This window comes from Podarcis vaucheri (genome assembly GCF_965113315.1).
Source record: "Podarcis vaucheri genome assembly, chromosome: 16".
Lineage (NCBI taxonomy): Eukaryota > Metazoa > Chordata > Lepidosauria > Squamata > Lacertidae > Podarcis > Podarcis vaucheri.
In genome coordinates this window covers 33,166,235-33,185,502 of record NC_138754.1, presented here as the reverse complement: position 1 = coordinate 33,185,502, position 19,268 = coordinate 33,166,235, and the positions used below count along the sequence as shown (strand labels likewise).

The 19,268-nt window shown below is 42.0% G+C and overlaps 1 protein-coding gene and 1 long non-coding RNA gene across 13 annotated transcripts in view; one reads left to right on the top strand and one right to left on the bottom strand.

Moving 5' to 3' along the window:
- The window catches only part of FBRSL1 (fibrosin like 1), a 790,067-nt gene that overhangs the window by 396,128 nt on the left and 374,671 nt on the right, over positions 1-19,268 (top strand). The gene's annotated exons all lie outside the window — the stretch shown is intronic.
- On the bottom strand, positions 6,037-10,063 carry LOC309521235. Its single transcript, XR_014214592.1, has 2 exons — positions 9,336-10,063; positions 6,037-9,147 (listed from the first exon to the last, which is right to left on the bottom strand). It is a non-coding gene; the product is annotated as an uncharacterized lncRNA (long non-coding RNA).

Here is a 19,268-nt window from a genome sequence, read left to right as displayed (position 1 = left end):
GGAGTTCAGCTCAGATGCAAGAGGATCAGAAGAGCAACAGACGTCCAGAGTTCAGGCACCAGCTCAGGAAGATGAGTAGCAAGTGTAAAGTTGAAGCCAGGCAGAATGTCAAGTTTCAAGATCCAGAAGTAGATGTGGAGTGAAATGCAGGCAGGAATAATTAAAATGTGAGACAGTAGTAAGGAGAAGACAGCAGGAGAGTCTTCCTCAGGACTCTTGGTTGAACTTGGCTTGGCGGCAAGAACTTTTTAGGGCTTGGTGTGCCCTGATTGAGTTGGAGTGTCAGCTGACGCTATCAAGCTGGGAGGGCAGCTGACTCTCCCCAGTTTGAACTGTAGCCTATATTACACATTTCCCCTAAAACCTAATCTGCCTGGCCTCCTGAGGACCCAGAGCACAAGCTGGTACTTCAGAAGGTGAAGCACTGCAGACCACAGTTCAACACACACACACAAACACACACACATACACAGAAGCACCTTACAGTGTGCAAGTATTATTTTGGCATTTTTTCTGTTTCTTTGAACACTCAGTCTTTTCACCTGACAATCAGCAGCTGTGGAAACATGATTAAAAATAGTATGCATCTCTGGTGCAATTTCCCCACACTTGTAGATATATATATATATATATATATATATATATATATATATATATATATATCTGTATCTCCCCACCTTGATTGGCTCTACTCAAATCAATTTGTGCATGTGTATTTCTGGACAGAGAGATAGGCGTATCATGACACATTTTAAGAGTGTCATCTCTGTCTTGCGGTGAATGATCACTGCTAAAAAATGAACCACAGGGACATGTATCACACTAAGCAGTTGTCTGACCATCTGAAGGCGTTTCTCTTCCTGCTAGCGTTTCCTCTCTGAGGTTGCATGTGACCGTGAGAGCAGTGAAACAGGAAGTTGTAATTTCAAGCCTCTTTGCTATCAGCATGATATCTGCGGTCAGTCCCCTGACACAGCTTGCGGCTGGTTTCTGGTTAGCAGAGAGACACTTTTGTGCTGATCTGGCATCAGTTCCCACCTACTTAATCAGTTAAGCTGTGCAGTTGAGTAGCGTTTCTAGTTGCCTTGTGGATTCTAGTAATGGCAAGGAAGAGATATATTTGAGTGGTTCTGACAGGAATAGCTGGTCACTCCAGAGAGGCTGATAAAATTACACGAGCACTCTCATTTATGTATGGAAGACATTTGCTTTTAACCTCTCACATTGTTTTACAGTGTGGGGTTGGAGATAAAATACTTATCTTATTTCTGCAAGAGTTGCTTGGTTAGTCTGCTTCAGCAGTACTGACCAGAAGCCCTTCATTGGCTTGGCTTGTGTTAAGATGCAAAACTCTTAAACCAACTTCATGGACCAGGTGGATAGCCAATGGAGTACCCTCCAAATGTTGCTCAGCTCCCAACTCCCAGCAGCCCCAGCCAGCATGGTCCAATGGTCAGGGATAATGGGAGTTGTAAGCCATCAACATCTGGAGGACACTGTGTTAGCTACCAGTGGTCTACAGCCTATAGTGGCATGGTTAACTTCTCAATTTACAACAAAGATCTGAGACATTGATCTTTTGCAAATAGCACAATTTGAGCCATAGTGCTCAGCACATTGAGGATATAAAATTTTGTGACATCTCAGCTCAGTTGTGGATTTTCAGGCCATGAAACAGCTTTGCCAGCCAGTTTCCTTACACTCCTGGAATATTTAGCTTATCCCACTGCTACCTTGCTACCGGTGCAGATCCCAGCAGACTACTGTGAACAGATCTGGTTGCGACATATAAAAAAGGATATTGTAGAGTTGGAAAAGTGTGCAGAAATGGACAACCAGATTGAGGGAGGAAGCCTTCTGGTTTACTGAGCCCAAGACAAAAATTTAGCACAGGTTTAGAGGCAGCATCCACCTTTTTGTGGGATGATGGAGTGTCATCTGTATTTGAAAGAAGAGAAATAAAGAGAAGGGACACTTTGTTCAGTAAAATGAAGAGAAGCCCAAGTGACTGGATGGAAAGGAGATTCTGAAAGAGGCGTGCTTTCTAGGTTTTCCAGTGAATTTTTAGCACAAATGTCATCCCTGTATGAAACTACTCAACACAGAAATTATGAAATCAATATTCCTGGTTGCATTCAGTATCCTCTAGAGCAGGGGTAGTCAACCTTGTTATACCTACCGCCCACTAATGCATCTTTCTTGATGGTAAAATGTTCTTACTGCCCACCAGTGCTTGATAGAAGGAGGATTCAGCTTGTGCCATAGAACCCCCGACCGCCAACCTAGAATCCTGAAAAGCCCACCAGTGGGCAGTAGGGACCAGGTTGACAACCCCTGCTCTAGAGAGCACCTTCCATTAAACTTGAACTGAATTATTTCTTGCAACTGCTGAGTAAGGCTGCAATCCTATTCTCACCTACCCTACTGAACTCAATGGGGCTCGAGTAGACATAGGGTTGCATCCAAGTAAGTTTTACTCAGATTGAAGTTATCCGGTGCACTGCAGGTTTGCTGATCCCCTGTGATTTTTCCAAATATAGGAAACTTGACTGCATAATTTGTGACTGCCCCCTTTAAATTATATGCCCCATTCAAATTAATAGATGTAAGTTAGTCATGTCCCTAACTTTCAGTGGGTCTTCTCTAAATAAGACTAACAAACCATTTGTATTGTATTGTATTGTATTGTATTGTATTGTATTGCAAGTCTGTTTGCTTTAGAGTAAAGCTGGAGGAGACTGAGCTCAATCAGAACATGGGTTTCATAATTCATTTTGAGTGGTTTCCCCTGGCGAGGACATTTGTTTTTGAAACACATTTAGGAAACTGTTCGTTAATGCATCTTTCTTGCAGACATTGGTTTTCCTTCTTAAAAAAAAAAATACCTGTCTTTCATAACCATACAAAACCACAACTCATTACCCATTTACTTGTGACCTATTGGCTCTTGATAGCCTCAGCTTTGAACCTCTTATTTATATGCTTTTGCTACCTCTGCCCTGCCAGCTTTCCTAGTCAAATTGTTTACGGCTCAAAGCAATTTCCTTCTGTGGCACAGAGCACGTCTGGGATATACAACATGTGTTAATTTAACAAAGCAGCTCTTTGATGCTGCTTTAATTTTTTAACAACAGCTCAGAGGCAATGATGTACAGATTATATAGTGTCAGTTTCCCAATTAAAGTTTTACAGGAAAATACTCTGTGTTTGCTCTGAGGCGGTTTTGAACGCTTCCTTCCGGCACTCATGCAAATGAAAAGCATACGATTGCAAAGCATCCATTTGAAACCTTGAAATATTTATTGAGGCTTCTCTAGAATACTGAAGCAGGAATCTTCCTGTAGGCTTGTTGATGTCTTTCATTTGCATATATTTTGTAATTAAATGTCTGGAAGCTTCTAGTTTATTGTGTTTTTTTTAAAAAACAAAAAAACCCCAGTAATAAGGTATTTACCATGCTCATTGTAGAATTCCCTTGGAATTTGAACTTAGGAGGGGGGGGCACAAAGAGACTGTGTCTGAAGTGCCTCCTGGTAAATAGAAGGTTCCCATTAATTATGGTACAAAATTATGATGGGATGAATAATAGCCTGCCTGGTCTAATAATGTTGCTTAGATTTACAGACACAGAGGAGACAGTCAGTAAAGCAAGGCACATACCTTGAGGCACAAGGAATTTGGAAGTGAGAAGATGCCAACAAATTGTCTTGCTAGGTTCGTTCCCTTAATGAGCGCTATTCTAGACAGTTGCAGGTTCTCCCCTTCCCCTCTCCAGAGACTGATTTGTTCTTTGGGCCTATGCTCAACTAAGTTATACTTAAAGTAGAACCATTGGCTTTAATAGACCCAACTCACACAGATCCATTAATTTCAATGGGTCTGCTCAAAGTACGACTAATGTTCAATACAACTCTTCATTTCCACCAGCTGACATCTTGAATGTGATGGAAAATCCACAAATATTTTCCAATGCCAGGGTGCCAAAAAGGCCATCTGCCTCCCCTTCCAGAATGACACACTGTTCCATCTCCTGGCCAACAATCCTTTCGATCGGTTTGAGCCTTACTAAAAGTGCATCTTCTCTTTGGAGCCTCATTTCCGCATGTTCACGCAGCTCTGCTGACACCCTTGTGGCGTCTGCTTACTCTACTTGCACTCATTGAAATAGTGGCAACTGTTGTCAGCACATGTGTGTCTGTTTCTGTCAAATATTTCCCTTAAAATAGAAAGCCTTGCCAGACATGGCAAAGTCAGCCCTGCTTTCTCCAGAAATAACAAAAACACAAACATAAAACTTCCCTGCTTGCCGAAAAAATGAAATGTGATATTTCAAGAAATTCTATGTTGTAGAATGGAAGGCGAGAGGTGGGGAGCGCCAAATTTTGGCATTGCACAGGGCGCTGCTGAAATCTGAGACCCCAAGGTCTGCCACTATTCAAGCAGTAAGCACAAAAATAAGGAACCCACTGTATTGGTACATACACAAATACCAAAAAAAACCCAGGGGTTCGGGCTAGCATACAAAGAATATATGGCAAGCAAAGTACAACGAATGTATTCATCACAATGTACCTGCTATTATAAGACATACAATACATGAAAGCGGTACTCCAGAATCATTAAAATAAGTACAATATTACAATTAATATTTCCATTATCTTCGACGCAAGGGAATGCTTGGGAGCTGGGGAGTGGCTGTAGCAAACAGGACTGGAGCCCAGTGATCCCAGTTTTGAAGAGAAACTCATTCTTCAATTGACATTATAAAAGAAAATGGTAGGAACCCAAGCCAAACAATATAGTGTAAACTTTTCCAGACCATGAAATTTCCAAATTTCTCTCCTAAGTGTAAGAGATTTGGCGTCTTTGAGAGCCAGGGTAGCACACTGGGTAAGAGTGTTGACTGGAGAGACTTAGTTTTAAATCATTCTCCCTCAAAATGACTTAGGTTCATTCTCCCTTGCTGCCCCTTATGTATGAAACTGTTTCCCAGAACACCTTTGTGAATGTCACCTCTTATTTCCTTCCAAGCCTGCCTCTCAAAGACCCACCTTTCCCATCAACCGTTTTGCACAGCCTCCTAGTAGTTCCCATGCCCATTATCTCAGTAGACCTTACAGCAAGGAGGACGGACCTGTGGCCCTCATCCCAGACGGTTTGCCGTGGGGCTCTTGGGTGCTGCAGTCTAATATCTGGAGGATTGCAGATTCCCTACCATACAGTGTGAATCTATTAAGTTGGCCAAGATCAGTATCCTACAGCAGGTAGGAGTGGAACTGGGCAGAGTGGCCTGAGGTTAAGAGAAAGGGGCTTGCAGAAGGCAGCATTCTGAAGTGAAATTAGAATTAGGTTCACAATTTAATTAGCTAACCAATTGGTCTCTTCACCAATGCAGTAGCTTGAAGTACAGCAGTATCTGAACAGACCCCAATATATCTGAGAGAGAGAGAGAGAGAGAGAGAGAGAGAGAGAGAGAGAGAGAAAGAACCCGCCAGGAAGGAGATCCACAACACAATAAGGAAATGACTTCTAGGGATTTACAGAAAGGGTAAAGAAAGGAGTCTGCGCTGCATATATTTATAAAACTCTCTTTGTGAGGAACTGGAGTGTTGTGATCACAGAAGAAGTTGTGAGAGCAGGAAAATGTGGCTTATGGTTTTCTAAACATTGTAAAAGTCAGGATTATTTTTGGCATTCTATTGATCCCCTTATTACCATTTGTTTTTATTAAACAGACATCTGTGAGCACCGCTGTACTGCAAGCACTGTCAGTGACTCAATTATGCACCCATGTTTTATAGCTTGGTAGGGAAAAAATGTACTCTGGAGGGCAACTCAGCCTGAGAACAAACATTTTCATTAGCCATTTTGAGTGGGGAGACGGAGAGAATTAGTTCATTGTTTTACAGCATGTGCTTGATATTATTTTAGTCATTTACTGAAAACAAAAAAGTGACATCCTCTGCCTGCTAAAGCTGCAATCTTGGAAGGGTTATTGTTTCCTAATCCTGCATATCAACACAAATCAAAGGAAGGTTTGTGAATAAGATACTGTATTTGGTGTGGGCACTCGGCAGGTTTTCTTGGACTCGGAGGTTTTCCATTGGGATTTCCATAAACATTTCCCACATACCTGTTATCATACACAATAGTATGTACCCCCTGCATTATGGGGGTTCTATATCACACCCCACGTTTCCAAGTATTAAAACTGTTCTGCACATCAGGAAATAATGTCTGTTGGTGATACACTGTTTTGAGCAGTCCTGGATGTCTAGCAACGCGCAGTGTAGAGTTCATTAGAAATTTCCTTCCATTAAGTAGCTGGAGACTTTCAGTTTTTCACACTCGAATCCTCAGAACTTAAGTGTTCTTCCTGTTTAAAAATCTTCAGGACTGAAGTGTCCCTTCCTGTTTAAAAATACGTGTCTCAAAGAATCTGCCTCCTAACATTTTGCTCCTCGACATTTTGATCTTCAGCTTTAGTTTAATATTGTTTCCAGGTGTGGAATTAGTGAAGCAAAGAAAGTTAAGCAGGGAGATTGAGCTTTAATTTAGAAATTCTGTTCCTAATAAACTCCACTCTAGCTGGGTATTTTGGCCTATATAAGATTGCCTCCTCTGCCTGGAAAGGGGAGGGGGGGATCCTGAAAAACCTCTCATTGTGTTAAGGTGGATGGCCTTTAAATAAAAATAAAAATCTAAAAAGCGTTTCCCTCTCCTTCCTTGCTGCTTTTCTGCTTTTCCAGTTTCAGTTGGAGCCCTTGTTGCTAGTTCACAGTCATCTTTTGATGGCTTAAAATGATAATAGGCAGTGTCAAACGCCCTTGTAGATGGAGGGGGGTTATGCCTCGTCCTTTCTTCCCTTTTTTTGCTCTCCCCATAAAATCCTTCCCACAATGCATTTGAGCAGCTTGCAGGTGTTCCTGCCGCTCTGCCCTCGCACATACGCTGCAAATTAGTAACAGAAGCTAATGGCCCAGCATGGGGCCATCAAAGGACTGACAATTCCAGCTTTTCCAAAGGGCCCTTTATGTCAAACCCCCCCATGAGACCTGTCCAGCTGAAAAGACTATTTGTCTGTCCCTGTGTGCGGCCCTGCTGCTGCAGCGATGCCTGCTGCTGCTGGCCTCATGCTGAGACCCTGACTGTTGCCGCTAGCAACAGATAGAAATCACTGTTAAACACAGCAGGGCCCACAACACATCAATCATGTAGTCTTCAGATAAAGGCCTGAGGCCTTTGGCCCTCTAGTTTGGCTATTTCTAAATAATTTCCAGTGGCTGAACTTGCTATGGTGTAAGCTGGGTAATTCATTCCAGAAAACTTAATTTCAGTAGAAGGGAGTGGGGGGGGGAGTGCTTTGATTCTTAAAGAAAGAAAGAAAGGGGGGTGGGGAAGAAAGACTGTTTTTGTTCAAATGTTGCTTGTTTCAAAAGGAGGAATTTAACTGATGAAAGAGGCACTGTGAAAATTTCAGGGGAAGAATAATAAGGAACTGTTCAGTGGTTAAATGCAAAATACGCCCAGCAGGCCACATTAATGGTCTGAGTTTACTAAAGTTGGTTTGTTGTTGTTTTTAAGGGTGGGGCACTAAATAAACTCCACCTTCCTTCTAGGAAATGTCAACCCTATCAAGTATTTAAATATATCTGGACTTCTGTTAATTTAAATAAATACTAATATCTCATACTTAATATATAAAAATAACATCATCTCCAACCTTGCATTATTAAAAAGATTTATAACCAGATATTGAATTACAGTTTTTAACATTGGCTGGTTAATATATCTCCTCCCTTCCCCCTTCTTTGGTTCCATCACATCGTATTTGTAAATGAAAAACTAAATAACTTTGACAGTAGCAAATTTTCTCCTTGGCACAGCTAATTCCTCATCCTGTCTTAATGTTCTGCAGCATAGCCATGAGAAATTATGATGCTCAAAGTCTGGTGGTTGTGGATTTTGTTCTTCCAAGTCACTAATCCTTCAGAGGAGAGATGATTGAATGCAATTTAGCTGTATTGCAGATTTGAGTAACACGAAAATGATAAAATCTTTTGATCATTAATATTGACCAACTAGTACATATTCCTCCCAAGGGTAGTTATTTTCTCACTGTTCTAAATTTGGGGCCACTAAATGCATTTCTTAAATATATTCACATACAAAGATTCTGTATTTTATTATTTATTTTAATGCAATTTTACAGTGCTTCTCCACTACAAAAAAGCCTCAAGGTGACTTACAATAGACACTAAAAATAATAACAATAAAATATCCTAGACCTAGCAATAGTAAAATAAAGCTACAAGGCCAGATAATATAGCAATACACAATTAAAGCCATGAAAAATCATTACATGTTAATTAAAAGCTCAGGGAAATAGCACGGATGTAATCTGGCACCAAAACAGTAATAATGAAGGCACCTCGGGAACAGGGAACTGCCTTATACCGAATCTGACCATTGGTCCATCTAGCTTAGGATTGGCAGCAGCACTCCAGGGTTACAGGCAGGGAGTTCCTCTCATGCTACATGAAGTTGTTGGGGAGCAAACCTTGGACCTTCTGCATGAAAACCAGACACTCTATCACTGCCCTACAGGGAAGTTGGTAAAATGTGAGTTGGACAAGGCAACTGTTAGGTAGATTTGTAGCTGGTTAACTGACCTAACCCAAAGAGTACTCATTCATTGTTCCTCATCATCCTAGAAAAAGGTGACAGGTGCGGTGCCGCAGGGTTCTGTCCTGGGCCCATTGTTGTTCAACATCTGTATAAATGACTTGGATGAAGAAATTGAGGGGAGGCTCATCAAATTTGCAGATGCCACCAAACTGGGAGGCATGGCTAACACTGCAGAAGACAGACTTGGGATTGAAGATGACCTTAACAACTGAAGAACAGGACCCAAACTAACAATTTCAGTAGGAACAAATGTAAGGTTCTATACTAGTGGTGGCGAAACTTGGCCCTACAGCTGTTTTGGGACTACAATTCCCATCATCCCTGACCACTGGTCCTGTTAGCTAGGGATGATGGGAGTTGTAGTCCCAGAACAGCTGGAGGGTCAAGTTTGCCATCACTGTTCTACACTTAGGCAGGAAGAGCAACTGCACAAATATAAGATGGGGGACACCAGGCTTACTAGTAAAGGGACCCCTCACCATTAGGTCCAGTCATGACCGACTGGGAATGTGGCGCTCATCTCGCTTTATTGGCCGAGCTGGTTTATTGGTACAGCTTCCGGGTCATGTGGCTAGCATGACTAAGCCGCTTCTGGTGAACCAGAGCAGCACACGGAAATGCTGTTTACCTTCCTGCCGGAGCGGTACCTAGTAGTACATGTGAAAAGGATCTAGGGGTCTTAGTAGACCACAAGTTTAGCGTGAGTCATGTGATGCAGCAACAACAAGCTAATACTGCATCAACAGAAGTATAGTGTCTAGATGAAGAGAGGTAAACGTACCACTCTATTCTGTCTTGGTCAGACCACACCTGGAATACTTTTTCTAGTTCTCTGGAACACAATTTAAGAAGGATATTGACAAGCTGGAACATGTGCAGAGGAGGGCAACCAAGATGATCAAGGGTCTGGAAACCAAGCCTTATGAGGAACAGTTGAGGGAGCTAGGTAGGTTTAGCCCAGAAAAGAGGAGATTGAGAGGAGATATTATAGCCATCTTCAAATATCTAAAGGGCTAATATATGGAAGATGGAGCAAGTGAACCAATGGATTCAAGTTTCAAGAAAGAAGATTCTGACTAAACATCAGGAATAACTTTCTGACAGTAAGAGCTGTTTGACAGTGGAACAGACTCCCTTGAGCAGTTGTAGACTCTGCTTCGTCTGTCATGGATGTTTCAATGGAGATTTGTGCATTTCTGAGAGTTGGACTAGATTACCCCTGGGGACACTTCCAACTCTATAATTCTATGATTCTTAGAATCTCCCTATACAGCTGAGCCTGCCATACCATTAGGCAATGTGAAGTAGCTGCCGCAGACAGCAAAATGTACTGCACTAGCCCTGCTGGAGAGAGAATTCCAAAGTCAGGTTGTCACCCCAGGAAGGTCTAAAATCATTAAAAAATAAAATTTGCATAAATTTTGTATATGCCAATTTATATGAATAGATATGCATCAGAAATATTCACTATAATTATACAGGTGTGCAATGCATCTCACCATAGTGGGGAAGAATATAACCAGCTGCCTGCTCAGCTGCCTACTGTTTAGGTCCTAACTATTGATGGACAACTTCAAAGCCTGCTACATTTCCTTCTAATGTGTCTTTATTTTTAAACTGGATAACCCTCCAGATAGACTTCCTCAAATAGAGAACTGCAAAATAGGGCACAGGGCCACCCTAACCAGAAGCTACCCACCTGAAGGTGGTGTATCTGGAACAGGCCCTTAAAATGTTGATATTTTTTTTTAAGAGCATCTGTGCTCTTCAGCCAAAAAGGCTGCCAGAATGGTATCCTAGAATTGTAGAGATGGATTTAGGGGCATTATTGATCAGCAACAGCACATTGAATTATTCCCATAAACAAATGGATAAGCAATGAGGTTAGATCAGTACTGGAAAGATGCAATCACTTGTGAGCTAAACATACCATCTAGCATCCCACATTTTGAACCAGTTGAACTTGGTTAACACTTTTCAGGGTCAACTTTATGTGTAAAAAATTGAGTAATCAACTGAGTAGAGTGCCACATGCATCCAAGGAGAACCTCAGGTGTTAAATATCTTATGACATTTGCAATCGAAGAGCAGTGTTTGCTTGTGCAGAAGTCCCAACCTAATTCTTAGATTGCAATCTGTACTTCATCCTCAATAGAAGCCCCATGAAACAATGAGCTGATTTTTGAATAAAAGTGCATAGGATTAAGCTTTAATTTTTTTTAGTTAGCTGCGTGTATCAAAATTGTTTTAGGTACATCATGATGTAGCAGTATTGAAGGGATAAAAGAAACCAGATACTTTCATGCCAGTTGGTGGCCATTTATTACACATGTTACTATGTCTGGAATGGAGAACACTGTGTAAGTGTACAATACAGATCTGGACTTGATTGCATACCCTTTGTTAAAACTATGTTCTTGGGTATCATAACTCCTTTGGGTGAAAAATAGATGGTAAACAAATAGGAGAAGAGATCATACAATAGAATTTGAATAAGAATACTCATCCAGCTTCTGATAAGAGGAGGGAGAACATTTACATGTTTTTCTTTATGGATGTTATTGTGTCCATCTATTGTATATTATTGCAAAATCAATAGAATAGTTGGGGGGATGTTTTTGGAACTGGATAGCTTATTTTTGTCTGAAAGGACAAGAGTCCCTTAATTTACATTAGATTTCACAAAATCCCACCATAGGCACTTCACTTACTCTTCTCGCACCAATCGCTCTTCTTGTTGTTGTTTTCACAGCAAGGTCCCTGTGGTTTCTTTTCCTCCACATATTTTCTAAAGAATAATGTAGGGAATGACAGAAGAGGCTGAGTTAAACAACCCAGAGGGGTTCTCATCTTCCTTGGTGCTAACTTTATATCCACACTCATTATGTGAATAGGCTGGTGAAATGTTTCTCGTGATAAATTGGAGCTCTGCATAGGTTATACAGGCTGAGTTCAATTTTCGGTAATGGTATACAATCATCTAGATTGTTATGTTCAATGCATGGAGCAGTCCTTCATTTAGAGATATTTGAATGCACAAAGCTCTCTAAGAAACATTGCCATGACAAATTTTCTTATTTTAAGGCGGTGTCACAGTACACAAGATTATCCACCTTCCTTCCTTCCTTCCTTCCTTCCTTCCTTCCTTCTCTATTTTGTTAATAACCTCACAAAACATACCTTTCATCCATGCAGTTGCTTGATGAGAGTTAAAACCACAGCACCAAGAAGGGTGCATACTGATAGGCAAGAGATAGATGGCCACGTTTGGTTTAGGCCATTATCATTCATTGTGAAACAAGGCTGTGTGCTCTTCAATTGAGCTATGACATTCATATTTCAAGCAAAGTCAATTCTTGTTAATAAAGTGATGAGTAACAGCAGCCTAAGCTTCACGCCTGCTAACCAAATGCATTCCCGATACTTAATAAAGGATATTTTCTGGCATAATTAAAATATAATAATATGCTTTGGTATCCCAGGCTCTTCACCCTCTGAAAGAACATAATTTGATCAGTTTCTACATTACAGGCACAGCTCCCATACCACACTGTTCTAGTAAGGTTAGATCACTTTGTCAGTCCCTGTGTAGTGTAATGGTTAAAAGCGGTAGACTCGTAATCTGGTGAACTGGGTTTGCGTCTCCGCTCCTCCACATGCAGCTCTGGGTGACCTTGGGCTAGTCACACTTCTCTGAAGTCTCTCATCCCCCTCTCACCTCACAGAGTGTTTGTTGTGGGGGAGGAAGGGATAGGAGAATGTTAGCCGCTTTGAGACTCCTTAGGGTAGTGATAAAGCAGGATATCAAATCCAAACAGCTCTTCTTCTTCTTCCATATTACTTTTTTTTAGGAGTTGTGACTCCAAATGTTATTGGACTACAATTTTCATCATCCATGACTATTGACCATGCTGGCTGAGGCTGATGGGAGCTGGAGTCCCAAAACATATGGAGGGCACAACTTTGGCTACTCCTGTCCTAAATGGCCTTGAACTTGGGTGCCCCCTTTATGAGTTGGACCACAGAGGAGGCCACTGGCCACTCCTGTAATGTAAATAGTGTCTCTTGTCTTCTGCTGTTGGAACAATCCAGCACAACCACTTCCCACTGATTTCCCATCCAGCCAGCTTGGTGTCAGCTCATATCCATGGCCCACTCCATCTATGTTTGCCAACTACTGTGTATTGGTGATCATTGTCATTTTTGCAGTTTTATAGTTTAGTTTATCTTTAAAGCCTCTCCCCACACTAGCCAAGCTGGACCTTGCATTTGTTATCTAAGCCTTTTCTCTATGTGCCCCCTCCGAGAGGGGTATAGAGGGTGGAGCATGAGCCTTTTCAGTGGTGGCTGACCACTTGTGGAATCCTCTCCCCAGGAAGGCACACCTGGCACCATCATTATCTATATTTAGGCACGTTTCTTTACACCCAGGCTTTCGGCCTTTAATTTGAAGGGTATACTTGTGGCCTCTTTCTTGCCTATTTTAGTTGTGTGGGTTGTGTTAGTTCATCACACACTCGTGTTTCTAGGCTTTCATTCTGTTTCAGTGTTTACATATTGCTTTACTGTTTGACTTACATTTTTTTTGTTTCATGTGTGAACTGAGTCTGCTCGCGAATGTATGTGACAGAGGGTGCACACACTCTTCGCTTTGCACATTTGCTGTGCTCAGATCATCTGAAAAAGGGTTGTGAAGTTAAAAATAAAAACCTGCGCAAGATGTGGGCAGGCAGACTAGGATTGTTAGCATTATCTGCTACAAGATATCCCTCTTCTCCACTGCGGTAGGGTTATGGCCCCAAACACATCAGAATTCACTGTCTTCCATGAGGAAGAAAAATGGTGCAACTGATGGAATTTGTCATCTGCTAGAGTGGGCTTAACTCCTGAGATCCTCAACTGTGCTTTGCGAAAAAGCTAGGTTTTTGAAACAGTCTGCCAGCCTGCTCTGGCTGGTTTATGAGACTACACTGTTGCAGATGCTTATCCTTCTGAGACTGTCACGTTAACCTTCAATTTAAAATGCAGCTTCTGTGACTGAAAACGGCTTTGAACTTCAGGTTGATCTTGCCATCCAGCATGTTAAAAATTCAGGCTAAATTGGAAGCCACAGACCATTGATTAAAGAGTTGCTTCTCATAAAACTGCTCATTAATGTTCTGTGTGCTATTCAGAGTTTGCCAAAAGTTTGTGGTCTTTCACCTCCTTCTCGCTCCCCTCCCCAAATCACCCAGTTCTTTACCACCAGCACTACCACGATCCTCGCCTGCAAGGAGGAATGAGTGCAGCTCTCCTGTGGCAACCTCAAACTTACACAGCACAGGCTCATCCTTTGATCCCTCCTCACAACTTTATTTCATTATCCCTTAAGTATAAGGAGGAAAGTTAATGACATCATAAAACCCAGAACTCTATAAAAGATGTTTCTGCTGATTTACTGCCAATGTACTAGAAGCATGTCATATAACTGCCCATTAAAGATGGTGAGTTGCTCTCCTGCCTGCAGCTTTTCCTTATCACCAGCCCTTTTATTTATGACCAGATTATAGGGGGTGGGTGTGCACCATAAATCACAGAGCTTAGTTTTTATGGCACATATAATTAACCCTTTAATTATTGCATTAAGGCAGAACTGTGTGACTTTCATTCATATATGTATATGTATGTATATATATATATATATATATATATATATATATATATATTCACAAGGATTAGCATGTTCAGGATACAAAGGTCCTGGATTTATTTTGCTTCTTCTTTTTAAACATCAGATCAGTGCATCTAATCTATCTATGCATTGCTAGTAGTTACATGCAGAAAAAAATGGTACAGTCCTCCGACCTGGAACCAGGAACCCTTAAAGAAGTAAAAACAGGCAAACAAACAGTAAGTGGCAGGACATTCCTACCTTGGGGCATCGTGCTCAAATGTGGAGGAGTAAGGTGAGGGTACCTTGCTGACATTTGTTATTCTAAGGCTAAGTACATACAGTACATTTATAGCACATTATTTCTCCCAAATAATAATGGGAACTGTAGTTTAGCCCCTACCTAGCAACAATTCTCAGCACTCTTAACAAACTACAGTTCCCACAATTCTTTGGGGAAAGTCACATGCTTTAAATGTATGGTATGTAAATAGCCTTACTTTAAGTAGAAATGAGCCGCTTCTCAGATGGGAATAGCCAAGCAGGCTAGTCCAGCCTTGATCTCCTGGAGACATTATCAGATTTTAAACAGGGTGTAGTAAACACACAGTTTCTCTTGTAAGGAATATGAAAATGGATTCAGCTCTATAACACAGGGCCCATACCTTACTGTACATCTGGATTTTGTCTTAACTCTAAAAGTTCATACTTGCTTGTGATGCTGTTCATGATCTTTAAACATGAGGAATTCATAGTACTATTCACATCAGCTGCAATTGTCCATACTGCATTATCTTTCTTTGCTCCTGGAAATAATAATAATAATAATAATTTATTATTTATACCCCGCCCATCTGGCTGGGCCTCCCCAGCCACTCTGGGCGGCTTCCATAAAAACAAAAAATACAATAAAATATCACACGTTAAAAACTTCCCTGAACAGGGCTGCCTTAAGATGTCTCCTGAATGTCAGGTAGTTGTTTATCGCCTTGACATCTGCTGGAAGGGTGTTCCACAGGGCGGGCGCCACTACCGAGAAGGCCCTCTGCCTGGTTCCCTGTAGCTTTGCTTCTCGCAGTGAGGGAACCGCCAGAAGGCCCTCAGCGCTGGACCTCAGCGTCCGGGCAGAATGATGGGGGTGGAGACGCTCCTTCAGGTATACTGGACCAAGGCCGTTTAGGGCTTTAAAGGTCAGCACCAACACTTTGAATTGTGCCCGGAAACGTACTGGGAGCCAATGCAGGTCTTTCAAGACCGGTGTTATATGGTCTCGGCGGCCGCTCCCAGTCACCAGTCTAGCTGCCGCATTCTGGATTAGTTGTAGTTTCCGAGTCACCTTCAGAGGTAGCCCCACGTAGAGTGCATTGCAGTAGTCCAAGCGGGAGATAACCAGAGCATGCACCACTCTGGCGAGACAGTCCGCAGGCAGATAGGGTCTCAGCCTACGTACCAGATGGAGCTGGTAAACAGCTGCCCTGGACACAGATTTGACCTGTGCCTCCATGGACAGCTGTGAGTCCAAAATGACTCCCAGGCTGCGCACCTGGTCCTTCAGGGGCACAGTTACCCCATTCAGGACCAGGGAATCCTCCACACCTGCCCGCCTTCTGTCCCCCAAAAACAGTACTTCTGTCTTGTCAGGATTCAACCTCAATCTGTTAGCCGCCATCCATCCTCCAACCGCCTCCAGACACTCACACAGGACCTTCACCGCCTTCACTGGTTCTGATTTAAAAGAGAGGTAGAGCTGGGTATCATCCGGAAAGTCACAATTGTTTAGGATGATCATGTTTCCTGCTATAAACAAGACAGCCCTCTGCTTGAAGAGTCTGCTCTACCATGAGCCATGTTGACTCAGATGGCAGATTGGGAAGGTCTCAGATTTTGAACCCACCACCATCTCATCTGCTGACTTCAGGACCACCCACGAGGCACAACTGATGCTGCTTTCACCTGTGAGTCCTTCCTCAGAGCAAAGATTTGTGGGTGGGTTTGGCCAGAGAATATCTGTACTACCACTGCTTTGAAACAATGGTGGGAAATGACCACTTAAAGTTACCTTGAGATGAAGTGGTGGTGATGCAGGCATTCTCCGGGCCTTTTCACCCACAATACCTCATTCTCAAAAAGGACCACTCAGAGCAAAGCATAGAAGGCCAAGAGCAGGAGGATGAGATGTGGCAGAAGAGGTGGTAGTGGTGAAATGGTCCCCATATCAAGTGGCTGAACATTGTCTACCCTGATGGGCAGCAGTTCTTCATGATTTCAGGTGGGGGTTCTCTCCCAGCCGTACTTGGAGATGCTGGATATTGGACCTGGGACTTCCAGCATGCAAGCCAGGTGCTTTACCATTGAACTATGGCCATTTCCCCAACCAGGAAAGCAGACAGAGCAGTTCGAAAGGCTGGGATTGCTTAGTTGGGAGAGCATGAAACTCTTAATTTCAGGCTTGTGGGTTCGAGCACTACAAGGGATTGGACTAGATGACCCTTGTGGTCCCTTCTGAATCTACAGTACTTTGATATTTGAAACAGGCACATGGTTTACCTGATCACAGTGTTGTGGTGGTTATAGTAATTAATTCTAAATTAATGCCTATACAGTGGACCCTCTAGTTACGTACCGCTCTGGATACGTAACTTTCGGGTTACAAACGCGGCAAACCCAGAAGTGTATAATTCCAGGTTTCACCGCACGAGCATTCACAGAAGCTCTCGATCATGCCGTGTGTGCGCGCAGAAGCCGCGCCTCTGCCTGTGGACTTTTCAGGTTGCGGCCGGACCCCCAGAACAAATTTAATTTGTATCCAGAGGGTCCACTGTACATATAAATTAATGTATGTAAATGTTATGTAAACATTTACCTTGGGGGGGCATAATACACTCCCTGCTGTTTTTGTTTTGAGTGATATTTTTATGATGAATCGCTAGGTGAAAATGAAAAGTCACGTTGCATATCTAACAGGTGCCAGTTACTTTTGTGAAGTTAAAATTCCACCTATCAATTACCCAAACTTGGTTTCCCAGATTCAAAATATGGTACTGGGAAAATTTCCCATTACTGGGTAAAATATGATATCCCTGCAATAAAAATACATCCCCCCAAAAAAGTTTGAGCTGTGCACTTCAAGAGGGCATTAATGGCTCTAAAACCTGCTCACTCAACAATTGTTGTGGACAACAGTTGCTCAGCAAAATTAAAAAGAAACCAAAGCCTTCTATTTTCGCCATGGCCAATTTAACTGCCTTGCACAGCATAGTTACCTCTGCATTGATTGCTTTCGCTGAGAGTAAAGAGAAGCATTTCATAGCAAGTTCAGCGTTGTAATCCTCACCCATGAATTTAGAATTTCATCATGCAATATTGACAGCAAGCCACAGGAAAGCTTTATCGGAACAAAAGTTGTCATAAATTGATAACAGATCATCTTGCTTTAGTCCAGCCAGGAAAAAGTGGCTCATGGATTTTCAGTTTCTTTCTCTTTTATTTCTTTGGCACATGGACAAAAGGTTGTTGGGGGGTGGGGAGGAAAAGCAGCCACATATATTGCTGCTTTTGAGCTCTGTTTTCCCTTTGTGTGTTATGAAACAAGAAAGAGTCCAAGCAGGGAAGTTATAAATAAAAATAATCGAGGAAGGAAGCTAGGAATGAGCTCCCAGAACTTTGTCGTTGCTGTCATGATTTACGTAGCACACACCTCCCCTCTTGCCAACACTAGGAGAACAAGCTTTGAGAAGAATAGCATTAAAAAAAAAAAAAAGGTAAGGTGGCTTTGCATGCTGACCAGCTTGTGAATTACTGGATTCTTTAAACCAGACATAGGACATCTTCCTAAGGATGTCTTCAGAGAACTGTTCTTGGACAAATAGAGGTCTCTCCTATAAATCAAGATACATGGGCACCCAGACAGCTCTCCAAAGAGAGCACTGTCCTTGGTAGAGTTTGACAAAGGCCACCCTACTGCCATGGAGACCCACAGGTGTAGGAGAGGATCTTCCTAGTGGACATTTTGCTGACGGTCACCTGAAACCTGAGGATGGTCCTGGCACCTTTTCCCTGAAAACTAAGGCCCTGAAACCAGTTGAAGTAGTTTTCTCGAAAGCTATTCAAATCATGAAGGCTGTTGAAAACTGAAGGGGGGGAAATCCTGTTTCCCAACCAAAACTGTCTAAGCCAGAGCTTTCCAACCTTTTCATGTTGGTGACACACACTGAATTCATGACACAGTAATTCGGTTTTACTAGCAAACCAGAGGTTAAACTATAACTCCTTATAAGAGATATGGACACATATTGTGCGACACACCTACACACTGCAGCCGACACACTAACGAGTCACAACACACAGTTTGGAAAGCTCTGGTCTAAGCATTTAACAATGAAACTTCCTCACTGTGAGATGTTTACCTAGCACGAGAGCAAAAGAAAATAAGAAAGCAAAGTATGAGTGCTGTTCAACAATAATAAAATGCTCTCTATTTGCAATGTAAGAATTCCTCAATTAATTCCATACCTCGAATAATACATACCCCCAAGCTAGCCATCTGCTCAAATTTAAGCTGGAAGATAATAGATTTGGAAGAGAGGACTGTAATTATTTGCTAGGTGATTCTGATTAATTTACAAAGTAAAGTGCTAATACTGATCACATAGTACCCCCTTTGGGCCAAGTGGAAATTGCATTATAGCAGAAGGGGGGAATGTAAATTATAGATGGCAAACCAAATCTTGCAAGCTCATTGGACAGTTTTAATTATTGATGGCACACAATTTTGCAAACTGATTGAACTCTTTCATCATGTTAAGGCACTAATGAATAGCTGAACCATGGTGTGCTTTGTACAACTGACACTAGTGGCCAAAATTGTGGCAAACCTTTGGAAAATATGTATTTCTGAGGTTTCATAGAATCATAGAATTGTAGAGTTGGA